This window comes from Alosa pseudoharengus, unplaced genomic scaffold (genome assembly GCF_046254945.1).
Source record: "Alosa pseudoharengus isolate Yale_2024_CS ecotype anadromous, Long Island Sound unplaced genomic scaffold, YU_APseudo_1.1 YU_APseudo_1.1_scf_9, whole genome shotgun sequence".
NCBI lineage: Eukaryota > Metazoa > Chordata > Actinopteri > Clupeiformes > Clupeidae > Alosa > Alosa pseudoharengus.
Window position 1 is genome coordinate 34741569 of NW_027468881.1, and position 17485 is coordinate 34759053.

The 17485-nt window shown below is 46.7% G+C and overlaps 1 protein-coding gene across 1 annotated transcript in view; it reads left to right on the plus strand.

The window, feature by feature from the left end:
• Positions 1-2424: 2424 nt before the first annotated feature.
• The window catches only part of rarga (retinoic acid receptor gamma a), a 49899-nt gene continuing 34838 nt past the window's right edge, over positions 2425-17485 (plus strand). Inside the window, exon 1 of the mRNA XM_076276679.1 lies at positions 2425-2663. The gene's annotated coding sequence lies outside the window, so the exon portion shown is untranslated. The remainder of the gene's footprint in view (positions 2664-17485) is intronic.

A 17485-nucleotide genomic window follows, 5' to 3' on the forward strand; every position in this document is an offset into this window, starting at 1 on the left:
GACAAACATATTTTTAGTTGTGTGTACAGTTTTTTACCATAAACAGTTCACGTTTCTTTTGTGCTTTTTGTATCACTGCATTTGAGATCTTAACAGCTCTGCTATAAGAAACCACTGTTTTACTTTGCACATGCACACTGGGCTTTGAAAAGATAAACTTGCCATATCTACATTGTTGGTCTGAAAACCGATTCCTGTTGACAAGATAGTACCTATGGCTATTAGTTTTGTACTGGCAGTTACATCTTTGCTGGCCTGGACCTTAAAGTGGCAGTATGAAACAATATGTAATTTTATGGACCATGTTTTTTCATTCATAAGAATCTAGTACCGGAATCATCTGCAAATTAATTTCCATGGTATGTAGTTATAAGACAAACAGGTAAAAACACCTTCCAATGTGATTAACTGCTTAGGCTATACACAGTGCTGTTCTGTGGTCTGGATCCCCAACCTACAATCGGTAAAAATCTTTACAGTAATACTTTGCTAAATGTATTGCCAAAAGACATGAGTTAGCATGCTAGCATGTTTATTAGTGCCAACCTTGCTGTTTTAGTGTGTGCAAGATTTTTGCATTCATGTCTAGTTTTTGACCAAAAAGAAAACTTCAGCTTTCATGGTCAAATCCTGATGACATTTTCATGTGATTATTCTTTCTCCACTGTAAGGTGTGATTTCTGAATAATGTTAGATATTCCATTTGCAAATGATGTACTGATGTACAGTAAGACAGGTAGAATTGTATTTTTAAAGGCCTATTCACACCAAAAACGATAACGATAACTATAACCATAACGATAAAAGCTTTCACGATAAACAAGAAAAAAAAGTCTCTCCTTGTGTTAATGAATGTGACGGTTAAAATTCAATGGGTTCTGATTGGCTATTAGCTTTTTATCGTTGTGAAAATCGCTCTGAAAATGATCCCCAACGAAATCGTTCTTCATGTCGTTTTTGTTATAGTTTATGTGTGAACGTCGTCATTCATATTAACAAGAACGATATTTATTTATAGCTATCGTTATCGTTATCTTCTTGATGTGAATGGGCCTTAAGACTTAATATTTAATGCAATTCCTGATTGCATTGTTTTTTTTATGATTAGGATAGTGATGGAGATCTTTGTGAAAATTTCAAGGGAATTGTAAAATAGTGATCAGTTATCATGAACATCTAATCCACTGTTATATATTAATCAAAATGAAAATAATGTGGTTCCAGAGATGGAGACATGGTGCATGCCCATAACTGTTCTCCCCTCAGCTACTTCTGCTGAAATGCTAGATGCCAGTTTCAGAGCCTGTTAAGGTGTGGTGCTCTGAGGTTTCGGGTGGTTCTTAACCAAACCAATTTCACATCATCAAACTCAGAAACAGTAACAGGCACACACCCAGAACCACAGAGTAGCATACACGCACACACACACACACACACACACACACACACACACACACAACAACAACAACAACACAACAACACACACACACACACACACACACACACGCACACACACACACACACACACACTCTCTCTCTCTCTCTCTCTCTCTCTCTCTCTCACACACACACAAAACAAAACAAAAAAACACAACTGACAACACAAAATCACAAATCAATGATAAAACAGTCAACCACAAACACAAATGGAGAGAGGGTACAACTCACGCTGCCAGGGCGGGACACACCCTGCTTTCTTTTGACCACATCACAGGTGATTTTCTGTTGGCCGTTATCTGTTGTTTACTCAAAGATTTATGGGTAAAAAAGATGTTGCACATAAATAACACCCTTTCAATATTATAGGGTTTTGAATATTTGGTCCCTGACAATGCAGTTGATAGATTTTGTAACACATACATACATACCTACGGGTAAACATGTTAAAACAGAGATCTCTGCTGTACCCTTTGGGTTTTAAAATGTATACTCATCATTCTTTTTCATCCACAGGATATAGTACATATTTAATGAGGAAATGTACCCAAAGGAACAATTTGAAACTTTCCCTAGGCATTTAATCAAACGGTGTTTGTTTATGCACAATTGTAATGAGTTTCTCAGTGGTTCTCTCTCTCTCTCTTTCTCTCTCTCACTCACTCACACACACACACACACACACGTGCACGTGCACGCGCGCGCACACACACACACACACAATTGACAGAAAATGTGATATTTTAATGTGAGGCAGACAAGAGGGGGAAAATGGGGGAAGCAGAGAAGGAGAAAGGCAGAGAGGCAGAGAGAATTAAAAGCAGAAACGTAAGCTTTCTGTGCCTCTTTTTCTTCCCTCCAGGCATTTTGTGGCTTGTGAAAAAATGTGCTGTATATTTGAAGTGTTGGGTCACGTGACACCGTCTGGGTTTATGAATCAGAGAGCATAATTATTTCTTAGTGTGAGAGAGAGACAGAGCGAGGGAAGGAGAAAAAGAGAGAGAGAGAGAGAGAGAGAGAGAGAGAGAGTGCATGTGGCAAGAGGGAGGGAAAGAGAAAGAGGGAAGGAGAGAAAGAAAGTTAGGAGGAAACAGATCGCTCGCTACTTTGCCGCTGTAGCGAGAGCAGGCTTGGAGGAACGCACACAGACCTCCCCTCTACTCCTTCCTCCGGTCTGACTGTTTGGGCAAGTCTTCCCCCCATCTGGCAGAGAGGAGCTGGAGAGGGTGAGTTTGGCTTTTGAAAGAGAACAGTTCTTCACCAGCGCCTCCACTAGTTCTGTCCTTTTCATCTTTTTTCCTCCTTGCTCTCTGTCTCTTTTCTTCTCTTTTCTTGAGGTGGACGAGTGGAAAGCTGATACAAAGAGAGAGTGCTGTTGCGTGTTGTGAAGGAAAGTTACCACATACAGCTGACTTTTAATTGAAGTCAGAGACTGAAATAGAAACGGAGACAGAGAGGAGAGAGTCAGAGAGAGAGAGAGAAAGAGAGAGAGATATATAGAGGAAAGTAAAAGTATTATTCTATCACAGTGTGTTTTTACTTTTCTTTCCTGATGAGTGCTTTCAGCGTGTGTTTAGTTCCTCTTAAGCATGTGTGTGGTTGATATGCATGTGTGAACATATGGCTATCCTGTGTTTGTGGGTGGTATGTCTGTGTCAGTCTTTGCTTTTACTTAGAGAAAATAGAAAATAGTGTTTTGATCATTTATGTTCTTATACAAGAAAGGGATTTCTAGATGTTTTTTTACATATAGAATGGTGAATGTGAGAGTGCCCTGTCTTATACTGTATACCTAAAGGTGGACAAGCATGTGCCATAAGCTTTAGGTGTGTCTTTGTAGAATCTCAGTTGTGTAATCACATTGTCTAAAAGCTGTGTGTCAGTGAGCCTTTTATACATAAACATCAACAGTCTGGGCTAACTGGTTCCACTTGTTGCTGCTAGGTGCTGTTGTGCAGGCACAGAGCATTAGCCATGTGTAACAAAATGGGATTTCCAAAGGTAGTATTCCACTCCCAAACACAGTGAAATTTGGATGTACAACTCTGGAGGTCAGTGTATTGAGGTGAAGGGTTAGCACAGGTGTGGCTGTGTGCGGTTTCACTGATGTGATCCAAGTGCAGTCACCAGGAATACTCACCAGTTTTGATATCACCAAGGTGATGGCACTTCAGCTGTTCATATTCACTGTAATGACAGAAAATGGGGTGTGTTTTCCATTGGATATCCGACATGAAGGCAAAGAGGACATTTATATTCACACGCTGGTAGTTTTGTTTTCACGCTTCCTCACCAAGGCAGTCTGAATTCCGAGAGCACACCACCTCTGCCAGGTTTTCTGTGTTTAGTAGATACAGGGCTTAAAAAAATGGGTGTAAGTATGTGAGTATGCAAGCTTGCTATTGTGACATGAAAAAATGCATTTAATTTAGACATGATTAATCAAGGGGACTATAATGACATATCTTAGTTTCATTGATCCTGGACTATTACCAGTGCCATCAGCAAGCTCTGCCATCTGTATGAATACATAAACATGCAGTGAGATGGTTGAGCTCAGACGCATTGCTGTGACTTTCCCCACGGATCAATTCCACATTTAGTTTTATAAAGCTGGTGGAATGCTGCAGTTAACACATCCACTGGCATTTTTGGGACTGAAGAGGTGCCAGAGGGGGTGAATTGAGCAAGCAAATATAAATAATACAAATAACAGGCCAGGAAGTAGGACATGTCCACATTAGGACCACTACAACATCCTGCTGGATCTGATTCTCACCAGAAGGTGACGTATCGAACCACGTATCGAACACTCTTAACTAGGATCATCACATCAGATCAGGAAGATATCAATATTGCATTCATTCATTCAAGATTTTGTGGTTTTGACTCGTATGAGAAAAACTGATATTCTTTGAACAGAATTCTTGTAAATTCGGAGTGTGTCTGTCATTATCTTTTAAGATAGCCCATGCACTGACTGAAGAAATTAAAAAGAGGCTTACAGAGAGAGATAAAAACCGACCATCCACATTCACAAACCCGGTTGCTCTGCCCAATTAGATTGTGCCATAATTACAAATTATTGATTCTAACTGATTCTATCGAAGTATTTAATTGACATCAAAAACTGAGACTGAAAGGCACTGATTAAACCCTATCAGCATCCAACTGATAGTCAAATGAGAATGAATTGTAACTTTGTGGAATGATATATTGTTATAGGCTTTAAAAAATGTTGTTTACAAAACAGTTTCAATGCTTCACCCGAATTTAACTACACCTTAATTGCTGAACTGGACCACATAAAACACAGAGAAACATATGTTTCCTAACCCTTTCCAACTGGAAATATAAAGTGAGAATGGTACTTCTGATCATGTATACAGGGTTGGTACTCCAATGCACCTAAAGTTAATCCATCCACCAGACCTTGTTTGATGTACAAGCGTCAATGTGTTATAACCCAATATGTCATACAGAGCGATTAGCCTGTCACTGGTGGGCTGTAAAGAGAACAACATAGCTTTCTCTCCACAGAGATGACTTCTCCTGTCCTTTGTCCATCCTCAGACCTTCACTCCCTCGCTTCTTTCACAAGGGATCCCTCAATGCTGGTGTTCTTTTCTTTGAGGCATAAATCCAGGAGCTGAGCCCGGTCTCTCTTAGGAATTTTGAGGCAATTGAGCACAAATGCCAGGGAGGGGCTGGACAGGTGGTTGGAGGGGAAGTGAAGGAAGGGGGGGGGGCTTTCTCCCTGTCTGTACTCTATAATTATGAAGGAAACCATCAGATCACTATTTCCCTTGTATATTTTTGCAGGTGTGCTGGGATATGTGGCCCTGACGAAGTGTGTACACAGACTTTTGTTCTGGCACAGGAGCGTGAGAGAGAGAGAGAGAGAGAGAGAGAGAGTGATGGATAGAAAGAGAGACAGGAGAAGGAGTCTTTGACTATACATACAGTAGGTCTGGATGCATGTGGTCACAAATGCCCAAGTATGAATGAGTCTCTAGCGCTGCGCGCCAGTGTTTACTCTAACAGTAAGTGTGAATGCTAAGCCTGTGCCTCACGGGCCTCTCACAGTGTTATGCTGCTGTGTGCAGCCTTCTCCCTTAAAACAAACTCTCTCCAAACAAATGGGCCCTTCTCAATATCATTTATTTTTATGGGTCCTATTTTGACACTAATCACTCTGCTGGATGAGCCAAATGCCTGAGTGACCATGGACCTCTGTCTTTGAGGCAGTCCTTCACTGGAGCTCAACTACTGTGAGGGTGAAACTCCCAGTCCTGCTCAGACTCTTCATTCGTCTCTCTCTCCCTCCCTCTCTCTCTCGTTTTCTATCTCTCTTTCTCTACATCTCTCTCAACTTCTTCCTCTTTCCAATTCACCTGCTGATCTCATGCCTTCCACCAACCAGGCTTTCCCGTCAGGGCTGGTGGCTCTCTCATGTTCCTCCTTGAGCATCATGGAAAGGTGTCAAGTCAGGGTCCCCTCCTCATGGCCCTTCACGCTCCACACCGACAGTCAGGCCAACACGCCCTCATGCTCTCCACCTTCACTCCTCCTCCGCCGCCTCCTCCTCCTTTGTTATGTCTGTGCAAGTAGAGAACACACACCTACCTTGGAACCAAATATAGAGTCCGTCTTACAAAGCTCGGCCAGTTAGGCCCTTAACCTCCTACTCTATTAGAGCAAAGTGGTTGCCCTGAGGACAGGGCCGTACACAAGCGACAAACAACGTCCCACGCCAGTGACAAATGAAACGTGGAAGGCAGTCGTTAAAGTTGGCTGATAGTTAGGGTGAGAGATGGGTTCTGCATGATTAATGTATCTGTTTGCAGTTGTGGGGCTTTGGTGTCAAACTGGTCTGAATAGCTTAGGCAATACATTGATGTGGAGGTGTTCCCATCAGTCATGGGTTAATCGGGGAATGTCTCACCCTGTGTTGGCAGAGGAATTCAGATGCGCAATTTGGTAATTGTCCTCCATAAATACAGGACTCTTTATGACACATTCCTCAGAAGTACGTCTCTAATGACAATGAGCCGAGTTGTTTACTTTATGTCATCATTTCATCAAGCAGCACCATATTTCAGTGCTATTGTGAAAGGCACTAACAGATCACAAAACCATAAATCCACAATTACAGTACATTTAGCTGGATGGCAGACAAAAGTCTCTGCATGTGTTGTTTTTTTCAAGAAAGGAAAGTAAGAGAAGTCTTAGAGAAAGAGAGAAAAGACGTCAACACTGGCGACAATTAAGGCATCAAATGAGAGGGAGCCAATGCAAAAAGGACTGAGGTCAAGAAATAAAAAAAGAAAAGGAAGAAAAGAGGTAGTATGTAGCTTGAGGGAGTGAGAAAGGAGAGTGTGTGTTAATGAGACTGGCCTTTGTGCCTGGCCCCTACTGGCAATGGGCTGTGTTGACCCTCACTGTGACCACTTGAACTAAGATTTGCCCCAAGGCTGCAAATAGAGCCAAACGTCGCGGAGCACGACTCCCATATGCACATATGCACACACTCACAAGTTTTATGAAGGGATCTGGCTTGTTATTCTGTTATGATTTCATCATTGTCTTATTCCAATCTCCTCTCTGGCAAAACATCTGGACCAAGCCATTGTTATTACGATACATTTAGGTGGAAAAAATGCCTAAAAGACATGTGTTTTTCATAGTTTCATAGAAATACATGATGGGACATTTTAGAGTTTGTCTATACAAAACTGGATTGCATTAAGTAAATGTTTTAATCTGATGTTTGGCCATGAGCGCCTTAATGAAGCATTCATAACATATCTTCCATTGAACGTTGAAAACAGTAGTTGCAAATGTGCAAATAACAATGTGCTTGAGATGTGCACCAGTGCTGGCCAAGATACCTTATTCACCCCTTGCAGACACGTGACTCAAGTCACGTGACGGCTCCATGCTGGACGGCAAAAAGATAGGAGACGGAGGGCAAATTACATTATGTCATAATGATTATGATGAACTGAACACCATTACTATAACATCTTTGTAGTTCAATGTATTGCCCATAAGTATTTCTGGACTAAAACATTGCAAAGCGATTTGGTTACTTTATTTGTCTTGCTTTTATCAGTTGAAACATAGTCAAAACGTTAAGAATGTCATATCAGAACATGAAATAACTCAGCTGCCACACTTAGAAGCTAGCTATTCTAGCTAACGTTTATCGTAGCAGTGCTAGCTGCTAGGGCTAATGTAACTCGTCAGTTTGTACGTTGCCCAGCGAATAAACTTACTTCTTACATGTCTTAAGTTAAAGAATTGAAAGAAATAGGAAATAAAAAAATATTTGAAAGGTATTATCTGTTTACATTCAGATCTTGCCAAAGACTTTGCCTAAGTGCTATCTGCCATCCTGTTCAGAGTCTATGGTTGCTATAGCAACCGCTGCTGTGCTTCATACACTGAGGAGATAAGCATGCAATTGTGGTTGAAATGCTCCCGAAATACAAAGAAAACAAACCAAAATATATCTATGCAAGAACATGGGATGTTGTTGTATTCCAAACAATAAGCCAACAGTCGTGGAAGGGCATTACTACGGTTAAATCTCACTATAATCTCCTAGCTGTGCGATATGTCCCATTACAACCCATTGATTTGATTCGTGTTCTTGCCGTCCACTAGGCTATTTTGCTGTGGCGCGAACAAAACGTGACGTCACTTGCAAGGGGTGAATAGCAGCCTCAGCCTAATTTCCATAAGTGAAAGGTGCTAGGCTAGGTCTACTAGCTCTCCATGGAGGACAGTTAGGGCCTGTCCACACGGAGACGCTTTTTAGGTTAAACGCAGAGGTTTTGCTTCGTCTTGGCCGAGCGTCCAAACAAATCCTGTAAACGCACTGCCCGAAACCGCACTTTTCTGAAACCTGGTCCCAGAGTGGAAAAATCTGAAACCGTAGCCCGTTTGAATTAGTTTAGACAGCGAAACCGCACATCCTGCTTGCGTATCGATGATGTCATCGCCACACCTCAGCTGCCCTGGACTTGCACTTATAGCAAAGATTGTTAAGGCGGAGCAAGATACTTCATCAGGAGCCACTTCCGGGAACCCGGATCGCACGGGGGGGGGGGGGGGGTCAAAATCCCCCTTTATGCAGAGCAGAGGCAGCGACTGCTCCATTGAAGTCTATGGGCATAGCTCAGAATTTTACCACATATGCTAAGGTCTTAGTTTTATAGAGTTAGGAATGTGAATTTCGGGCACGTTTTCATGATCCTCAAACCCTTGTGAACATTTCAGGTACATGTTTAGCATTTTTGAGCATTCCAGTCTGGAGAAAATCGACTTTATATCAGGTGTGCGCCGGTTATTTATGCCGCTGCTGTTGGCGGTTTGCAACGTACGCTCATCAATACGTCATCGACACGCCTCTTTATGCAGACAGGATTCGATTCCCATTTCGCGCCAATAGACATGAACTACGACGAAGTATCTTGCTCCGCCTTAACAATCTTTGCTTATAGTATTGCCTACAATACTAGTTTTCATACATGACATTACCTACGATTACACTCTGTAAGATAAATATCACAACTGGTGCTGCGCAGCGCCGATAGCTTATGACTTGGTGGACTGAACACTGTTTTTCCCGGTGTTTTTTTATGCATTCTAACTACTGTCAGTGACGCGAGAGAACTTAAGTTATAGACTTCTCCAGAATATATCCCGCCTCCTAACTTCCGTATCCATCCAACTTCCGGGCGTGGATTGTCTATGGGAAATAACATGGCGTTTTGAAAGATCGTACCTGTCAAACTCTGTAGGTGACAAAGTAGAAAAAGCTGCTGGGCAGATTGGCCTACACACTTCTGCCATCTAGTTTCCACTGGATTTTTTGATTTTCGGTGCCGTTTAAGTAGTATAGTCTATAGCAGTGTTTCTCAAACTTTTTCAGACGAAGGACCACTTAACCAATAAAAACTAAACACACGGACCACCTAGCTAAAAAAAAACTACTTCAACAGTATATTAGCCTACACAATAGGCCTACTCACTGAACCACCTTGCTTATTGTCTGTGCGCCTTGCTTATTGTGTCAGAGGATTCATATTATTTAAACTGACATCTCTTTTAGACAGTGTTGCAGAACTGTTTGGATTTACATACAAGTTGGTTCAATATTGCAAACAACTCATCTATATTATATTGTACCAAGTTATATAATCTATATTATATTGTACCAAGCTCACGGACCACTTGGAATAGCTTGCGGACCACCAGTGGTCCCCGGACCACACTTTGAGAAACACTGGTCTATAGTATACTACTTAAACGGCACCGACAATCAAAAAATCCAGTGGAAACTATATGGCAGAAGTGTGTAGGCCAATCTGCCCACCAGCTTTTTTTCAACTTCGCTACCTACAGATGTTTTACCGGTATGATATTTCGAAACGCCATGTTATTTCCCATAGACAATCCACGCCCAGAAGTTGGATGGATACGGAAGTTACGGAGGCGGGACTTATTCTGGAGAGGTCAATTAGGAAAGTGCGGTTTAAGTTTAGGCTACATTAATTTGTGCGTAGTGCCAGTGTCATTAATTTATTTTACATGTCTTACAACATATATACATGCATTCACAGTCGAGTGAAATCAGATATAAGCATACAAAGACGCTTAGAACTCACGTTAAGCCGATGGTAGCACACTGAATGCAAATGCGCGATTTGATGCAGGCAAACGTATTGACTGTTACTAACGAAGGTTTTATAGCAATATTATAAATGTGGCGACAGAATAGCCTAGAACTTGGGTAAGCCTTGCGTTTAGTAGCCTAATTGCGGTGATAGCCAAAACTAATGTCCGTGAATCACGGACTATCCTACAACCAAAGAAAGTAAAGGTGATTAGTAGGCCTACCTGCGTTAGCCAAATAAAGGACGGGACTGCACCCTTCACAAACCGTAAAATAAAGTTTATTAGTTTTACAGTTGACAGTTCACCATCAGTCCACACAAACAATTCTGGTTTCCTTGCACTAGCCATTTCGTCATAGCCTATTCTGTCTGTTTGTAAAGCGCAAGTTTTGGTCAATTTCTGTAAAGAAACAGTGCCACCTATAGGCCTGGGGTATGAAGTAACGTGTTGAGTTGTGTTGAGATGGATCCGCTTGGACGCAAATATTCTTGATACGGTTCCAGGGAAGACGGAGGGAAAAAATCGGTTTGGTACGTGTGGACTAGGCCTTAGTGTCCCCCCATATTCACAGCAGATGTGTGGCCAGATCCTGCTCAGGCTACACTAATGTATAGAAGACACACCTATCGGATATATGGCGGAGATATGTCATGTGTAGCATGTGTAGCATACAGTGTATCTTTCCTTCTTTAAGAGTCACTTTGCATTGCCCAGATCATTCAGAAGTGTGCGTGGACATAAATAGGGGACTTCATTTGTTGATGGGTCTTCTCAGTTAGCCTAGATAGCGTTTTCATTGCAAGCCATTTATTCACTACAAAACTTAATTAAATGTAGCAACTATAATTGAAGATAATCGAGAATCCCTGGCAAAAAAAAAAACAGAAATTATATCGATACAATAAATCGGCATTGTAGGCTAATTTACTGGGGTAAAATGAAGAAAAAGAAGAAGCAAAGGAAATGTGAAAAAAGACTTATGAGTCATTATTTTCATATTTCTTTTTCTTTCATTTTTCCTTTTCATTTTACAGGCTGGTTGAAACCTGTGGGTAAAACCAAGAAGAGCTATGACTATGACAAGTATGACAGCAGGATTAAGAAACGTAGCCTAGGCCTACCACCAAATGGAACAGATCAGAAGTCACTGTCGATTCTCAAGACAACGCAGGTTAAACGTCCGGTGGTTGCATTTGCGGAATGTTCAAAGTGAAAAGTAAAACCACCAAGTCAAAATTCTATGGGTTGTGTAATGTCAGGTATGGTTGCGATATGCATGAATTCTCGGTATTGTCTCACAGGCGCCATCGCTGTGTCAGGTTTCACCAACATTTAAGTAGCAATTGTTTTGGAGAATTTGATAGCCCCGCTTTTGAGAGGCTACAAGGCCTGTGGGAAACAGTTCCTCTTTTTTCCACTCAAAGACTTTATAAAAAGATCCTTCACTCCAAACACGTTTCTCCCCCTGGCTCTGTGGCGAAGACCGCAGGAGTGCTGAGGAACTCGGGAGTGCGTCATTCTGTAGCACTCAAATCCCCAGGCTACATCAATCACACACACTGATGATACTAGGTAGGTAGACTTGCCCAGCAACCACATGCCAAGCACATTTACCTCAGTTTAGCTAATAAGTCTCGGCATGCATTAGTAATGAAGTGTTGAAAATGTTTGTTCTCTATCACATTAGAGGAAAAACCAGAGGCGGGCAGAGAGTGTAGTGGAGCAAATGGGAAAGTCCCAGCTTGTAGCTCTGCCGGTAATCCCACCCAAAGCTGGCCCTGCTGCTGCCTGTCGGCTGGGTGCCCCCTGGGTCTGAGGGAGGTGCCAGAGACGTTCGGGCTCGAGTGGGATTCTGTGTGTATATGAGCGTGAATACGTGTGTAAAGAGCCACTTCTTTTAAATTTGCTGTACATTTGTTAGAGTGCAGAAGCACTATGGATGTATAAAGATTTAGATGTGTGTGTATGTGAGCTAGTGCCTCATGATTCTGTGTATATATGTGTGTGGGTTTATGTGCTCTTCCATGTATATAGGCTACATGCTTGTGTTGTGTGTGTGTGTGTGTGTGTGTGTGTGTGTGTGTGTATAGTGTGTGTAGTCAGTCAGTGATGAGCTCACTCTGTGTGTAGCCCCAAACCGCCCAGGCTGCCAGTGGAGCCAGGCAGGCCCCACACGGCCGCCTGAGAGCAGCAGCAGCAGCAGCGGCAGGAGCAGGAGCAGGAGCAGGAGCAGGAGCAGGAGCAGGGCCCAGTCTGAGCTGCATGGCTGATGTGACTCATTAAATGGCACTGGCGCCAGGTCCTTTCATTAATATATTATTGTGTTCAGGGGGTGGTTGGGTCGACAAAAATATAGGCCTCTTAAAACATTCTCCTGATGTGCTTGTTAGTCCTATTTTTGTGGTCTCCTTTTCTTTTCAGCTCCTTTCAACCCTCGCCCCTTTCTTCTGACTTTTTCTTTCTTTGATATTTCTTGATTTATTTCTTTGTCTTTATCTGTGTCAGTTGTTTTCTTTCTTTTTACCGCCCCCCCCCCCCCCCAGCTCCCCCACCCCCACCCTCTCCACCCAAAGTAAGCAACCCCACAGCACCACCAGATGTATTTATAGTACGTGGAAATGGAATCCCTGGCTCTCCGGGAGAGTTCTGGCATGTGAATGGATGTGCCGTTGGTGAGTGATGGCGGACGCTCGGTGCGGGAGCTCTGGTCACTGGGGGTGCCACTGCTGGGTGTCACGCAGGGATGTTTGTGTCCGCCAGCACGCCTCCACTACACACGTCTCAGGGATTCTGGAGCAACGTCATTTATCAGACTGGACAGTGAGGCTGTTCTTCATCTGTGGCCTGCACTCCCCGATAGGAAGTTTGTACAATCATAAATTAGGAAGTAAATGGGTGCAGGTGTACATGTGGCCAAAATCTGATGTCTGAAGGACATTAATAGATACAAAGCAAGAGTTTGATGTTGCACTGTTAACACATACAATATAAAAATATCTAGTTTACACAAGGAAACGCCCGTTAAAGGTACATTAGCTTAGCCTGTGTGTTTGCTTGCCAGCATCAGCACCCATCTTTAGAGTGATTTCAGGGAAGCAGGGGGGTGTGAATGAGAGAGCTGAGAGTCAGAAAGTTGGCTGACCGCAGGCGTGCAGATGGCCTTCATGGGGTCACGATAATAGCTGTATATGTGGATGAGAAATAGATTTCAGAGTGGACCGGGGAGTGGTGGTTGAGGGGGGGGACATAGGGTGAGGTCAGGGCCTGCGGAGAAGAATGCGAGTGGCAGGCGAGGTGGTTTGGGATGGCGGAGGAGTTTAGGGGGCTAAGGGGACACGCAGCCAGCCAGCCAGCCAGCCAGCCCGGCCAGCCAAGCAGAGAGCGGATGAATAACAGACCCGGACAGGAGAAAGAAAAAGAGGCTGCCGAGGAGGGAGGGAGAGGGTGAGGGAGGGAGGGAGGGAGAGGGAGAGAGAGGGAGAGGGAGGGAGAGGGAGAGAGGGTGAGGGATAGGGAGAGGGGGAGGGAGGGAGGTAGGGAGAGATGGCAGGAGTCTGTGGTGGCAGTGCGGGGGCGGGTGCCTATCCTCTCGGCCTCGGCTTCCTGAGACGTGGCCACCCGAGCGGGCCGGGGCGCTGGACACATGTGGAACAGTTTACTGTAATGGAACTCTAAATTAGTGGCGGTTTGAAGCTGCCTCCAGCAGGAGGGTGTAATTAACTGGCTCTGCTGAGAGAGAAAGAGCCAGAAAGAGACGCAGTGGAGAGGGGGAAAAGAGAGAGAGAGAGAGAGAGAGAGAGAGAGAGAGAGAAAGGGAGGGAAAGAGAGAGCAAGTAGGGGGCAGTGAGTATGTGAGTGTGTGTGTGTGAGAGTGTGTGTGTGTGAGTGTATGTGTGTGGAAGGGTACGTATGGCATATAGAACTGTGCTTGTGCTGTGGTTTCTTGTCTGTGTGGGGAAATGAGTGTATTTATGATGGTGAATGGACCGAGAGCATGACAGAAAAGCAAGAGAATAGTGAGTAATGAAAAGACCATGTGTAGCATTTATGTGTGTGTGTGTCTGTGTGTGTGTGTGTGTGTGTGAGAGAGAGAAAGAGAGTGTGTGTTTGAAGTGTGTGTTTGAATATGCAACTGGAGCCTCCATATGGACTGAAAAAAGTGGTGGTGTGTGAGTGTGTGTGTGTGTGTGTTTGTGTATAAGTGCTGGCTTTCATGTGTGTGAGAAGTGTGTGGATCTTGGCAGGAGTTTCCTGCCTGCTCCGGGCCGAGCGCCACCCTTAGTGCCCCCCAGTGCCCAGACTCCATCACTGTTTTCCTCCGAGCACTCTTCTCTCTCTCTCTCTCCTCCTCCTCCTCTCTCTCTCCTCTCTTTCCTCCTCTCTCTCTTCTCTCTCCTCCTCTCTCTCTCTCCTCCTCTCTGCAGTTCAGCAGTTCAGCTCTTAGATCTCTCCTCTTTTCCTTTTTTTGTCTTTGTTTATGTCGAACTCATTACCAAGATTTTCCCCCTAGTTCCCCCCCCCATCCCCCCCTCCTCTGTCCTCCTCCCCTCAAATTCATAAGCCACAGCAGTTCCAACAAGCACTGAAATTCTTTGGCTCTAGTTGTTTTTGAGAAGGGGGGGGGGGGGGCGTTTTAAAAAACAAGCCACTGACACCACCCACTCATAAAATCACTCAGGGGAGTGAGGGATCGAATGGGACGCCACAGAGCTGGGGCCAGATAGAGAGCTCCTTCTCTCCTCCGTGCTGGCTCCAGAAAGCTCTCTCTCTCTCTCTCTCTCTTTCTCTCTGTGTGTGTGTGTGTGTGTGTGTGTGTGTGTGTGTGTGTGTGTGTGTGTGTGTGTGTGTGTGTGTGTGAGAGAGAGAGAGAGAGGGTGAAAGAGACCAGAGGAGGGAGAGCTCTAATTCACAGAGATTCCCCTGACTGACAGGGATGGCAACACTTGATTGAATTAATAAGTTTGTGTGTGTGTATGTGTGTGTCAACAAGCATGAAATGAATGACAGGAAAGGAGCTTTCACCTCTCTTTCTGCCCTTTTCTCTCACTCCTCCCTTCTCTCTCTCTCTCTCTCTCTCTCTCTCTGGCTGTGTGTACCCTCTGCTCTCGAACCCGTGTCTAGGCCTCAGGTCCCAGTGGGAGGGCGGTAGAGAGGTGAGGAGGCGAGAGGGAGGCGAGAGGGAGGCGAGAGGGAGGTGAGGAGGCGAGAGGGAGGTGAGAGGGAGGCGAGGAGGCGAGAGGGAGGCGAGGAGGCGAGAGGGAGGCGAGAGGGAGGTGAGAGGGAGGCGAGGAGGCGAGAGGGAGGTGAGGAGGCGAGAGGTGAGAGGGAGGTGAGAGGGAGGTGAGGAGGCGAGAGGGAGGTGAGAGGGAGGCGAGGAGGCGAGAGGGAGGTGAGAGGCAGGCGAGGAGGCGAGAGGGAGGTGAGGAGGCGAGAGGGAGGTGAGAGGGAGGCGAGAGGGAGGCGAGGGGAGGTGAGGAGGCGAGAGGTGAGAGGGAGGCGAGAGGGAGGCGAGGAGGCGAGAGGGAGGCGAGAGGGAGGCGAGGAGGCGAGAGGCGAGGAGGCGAGAGGCGAGAGGGAGGCGAGGAGGCGAGAGATGAGAGGGAGGTGAGAGGGAGGTGAGGAGGCGAGAGGGAGGTGAGAGGGAGGCGAGGAGGCGGGAGGTGAGAGGGAGGTGAGGAGGCGAGAGGGAGGTGAGAGGGAGGCGAGGAGGCGAGAGGGAGGCGAGGAGGCGAGAGGGAGGCGAGAGGCGAGGAGGCGAGAGGGAGGTGAGAGGGAGGCGAGGAGGCGAGAGGGAGGCGAGAGGGAGGCGAGGAGGCGAGAGGGAGGCGAGGAGGCGAGAGGGAGGCGAGAGGGAGGTGAGAGGGAGGCGAGGAGGCGAGAGGGAGGCGAGAGGGAGGCGAGAGGCGAGGAGGCGAGAGGGAGGCGAGGAGGCGAAAGGGAGGCGAGGAGGCGAGAGGTGAGAGGGAGGTGAGAGGGAGGTGAGGAGGCGAGAGGGAGGTGAGAGGGAGGCGAGGAGGCGAGAGGGAGGCGAGGAGGCGAGAGGGAGGCGAGAGGGAGGCGAGGAGGCGAGAGGGAGGCGAGGAGGCGAGGAGGCGAGGAGGCGAGAGGCGAGAGGGAGGCGAGAGGGAGGTGAGAGGGAGGCGAGGAGGCGAGAGGGAGGCGAGAGGGAGGCGAGAGGCGAGGAGGCGAGAGGGAGGTGAGAGGGAGGCGAGGAGGCGAAAGGGAGGCGAGGAGGCGAGAGGTGAGAGGGAGGTGAGAGGGAGGTGAGGAGGCGAGAGGGAGGTGAGAGGGAGGCGAGGAGGCGAGAGGGAGGCGAGGAGGCGAGAGGGAGGCGAGAGGCGAGAGGCGAGGAGGCGAGAGGGAGGTGAGAGGGAGGCGAGGAGGCGAAAGGGAGGCGAGGAGGCGAGAGGGAGGCGAGAGGGAGGCGAGGAGGCGAGGAGGCGAGAGGGAGGCGAGAGGGAGGCGAGGAGGCGAGAGGGAGGCGAGGAGGCGAAAGGGAGGCGAGGAGGCGAGAGGGAGGCGAGAGGGAGGCGAGAGGCGAGAGGCGAGGGGCGAGGAGGCGAGAGGGAGGTGAGAGGGAGGCGAGGAGGCGAGAGGGAGGCGAGAGGGAGGCGAGGAGGCGAGAGGGAGGCGAGAGGCGAGAGGCGAGGAGGCGAAAGGGAGGCGAGGAGGCGAGAGGGAGGCGAGAGGGAGGTGAGAGGGAGGCGAAAGGGAGGCGAGAGGGAGGTGAGAGGGAGGCGAAAGGGAGGCGAGGAGGCGAGAGGGAGGCGAGGAGGCGAGAGGGAGGCGAGAGGGAGGCGAGGAGGCGAGAGGGAGGCGAGAGGGAGGCGAGGAGGGAGGCTGCAGGGCCGGGCTGGCAGGGGGAACACAAGGGCCCTTTATTGTGGAGTTCTGGTGATTTAAATCATATGGCATAGCCTGGAATCACTGCAAACGCCTGGAAGCCTTTCAAAAGTGTAGAAACAAGAGCCCCCCTCTTTCTTTCTTTCTTTCTCTCACTCGCACTATGACTCTGTCTCTCTCTACCTCTCTCTCTCTCTCTCTGCGTTTTCCTGCCCTGACTTTTTCCTAACCACTCTTTTATTTTCCCTTCCCTCCCTTCACCCATTTTTTCCCTCATGATTTTCCTCTTTCATTTCTCAGCTCCTCAGCTTTGACATCTCTCTCTCCCTTTCTGGCTCCTTTGCACAAAGCCACAGCACACACAAACACACACACACACGCACACGCACACGCACACGCACACGCGCACACACACACACACACACACAAACACACACACAAACACACACATACACGCACGCATGCACGCACGCACGCACGCACACGCACACGCACACGCACACGCACACGCACACGCACA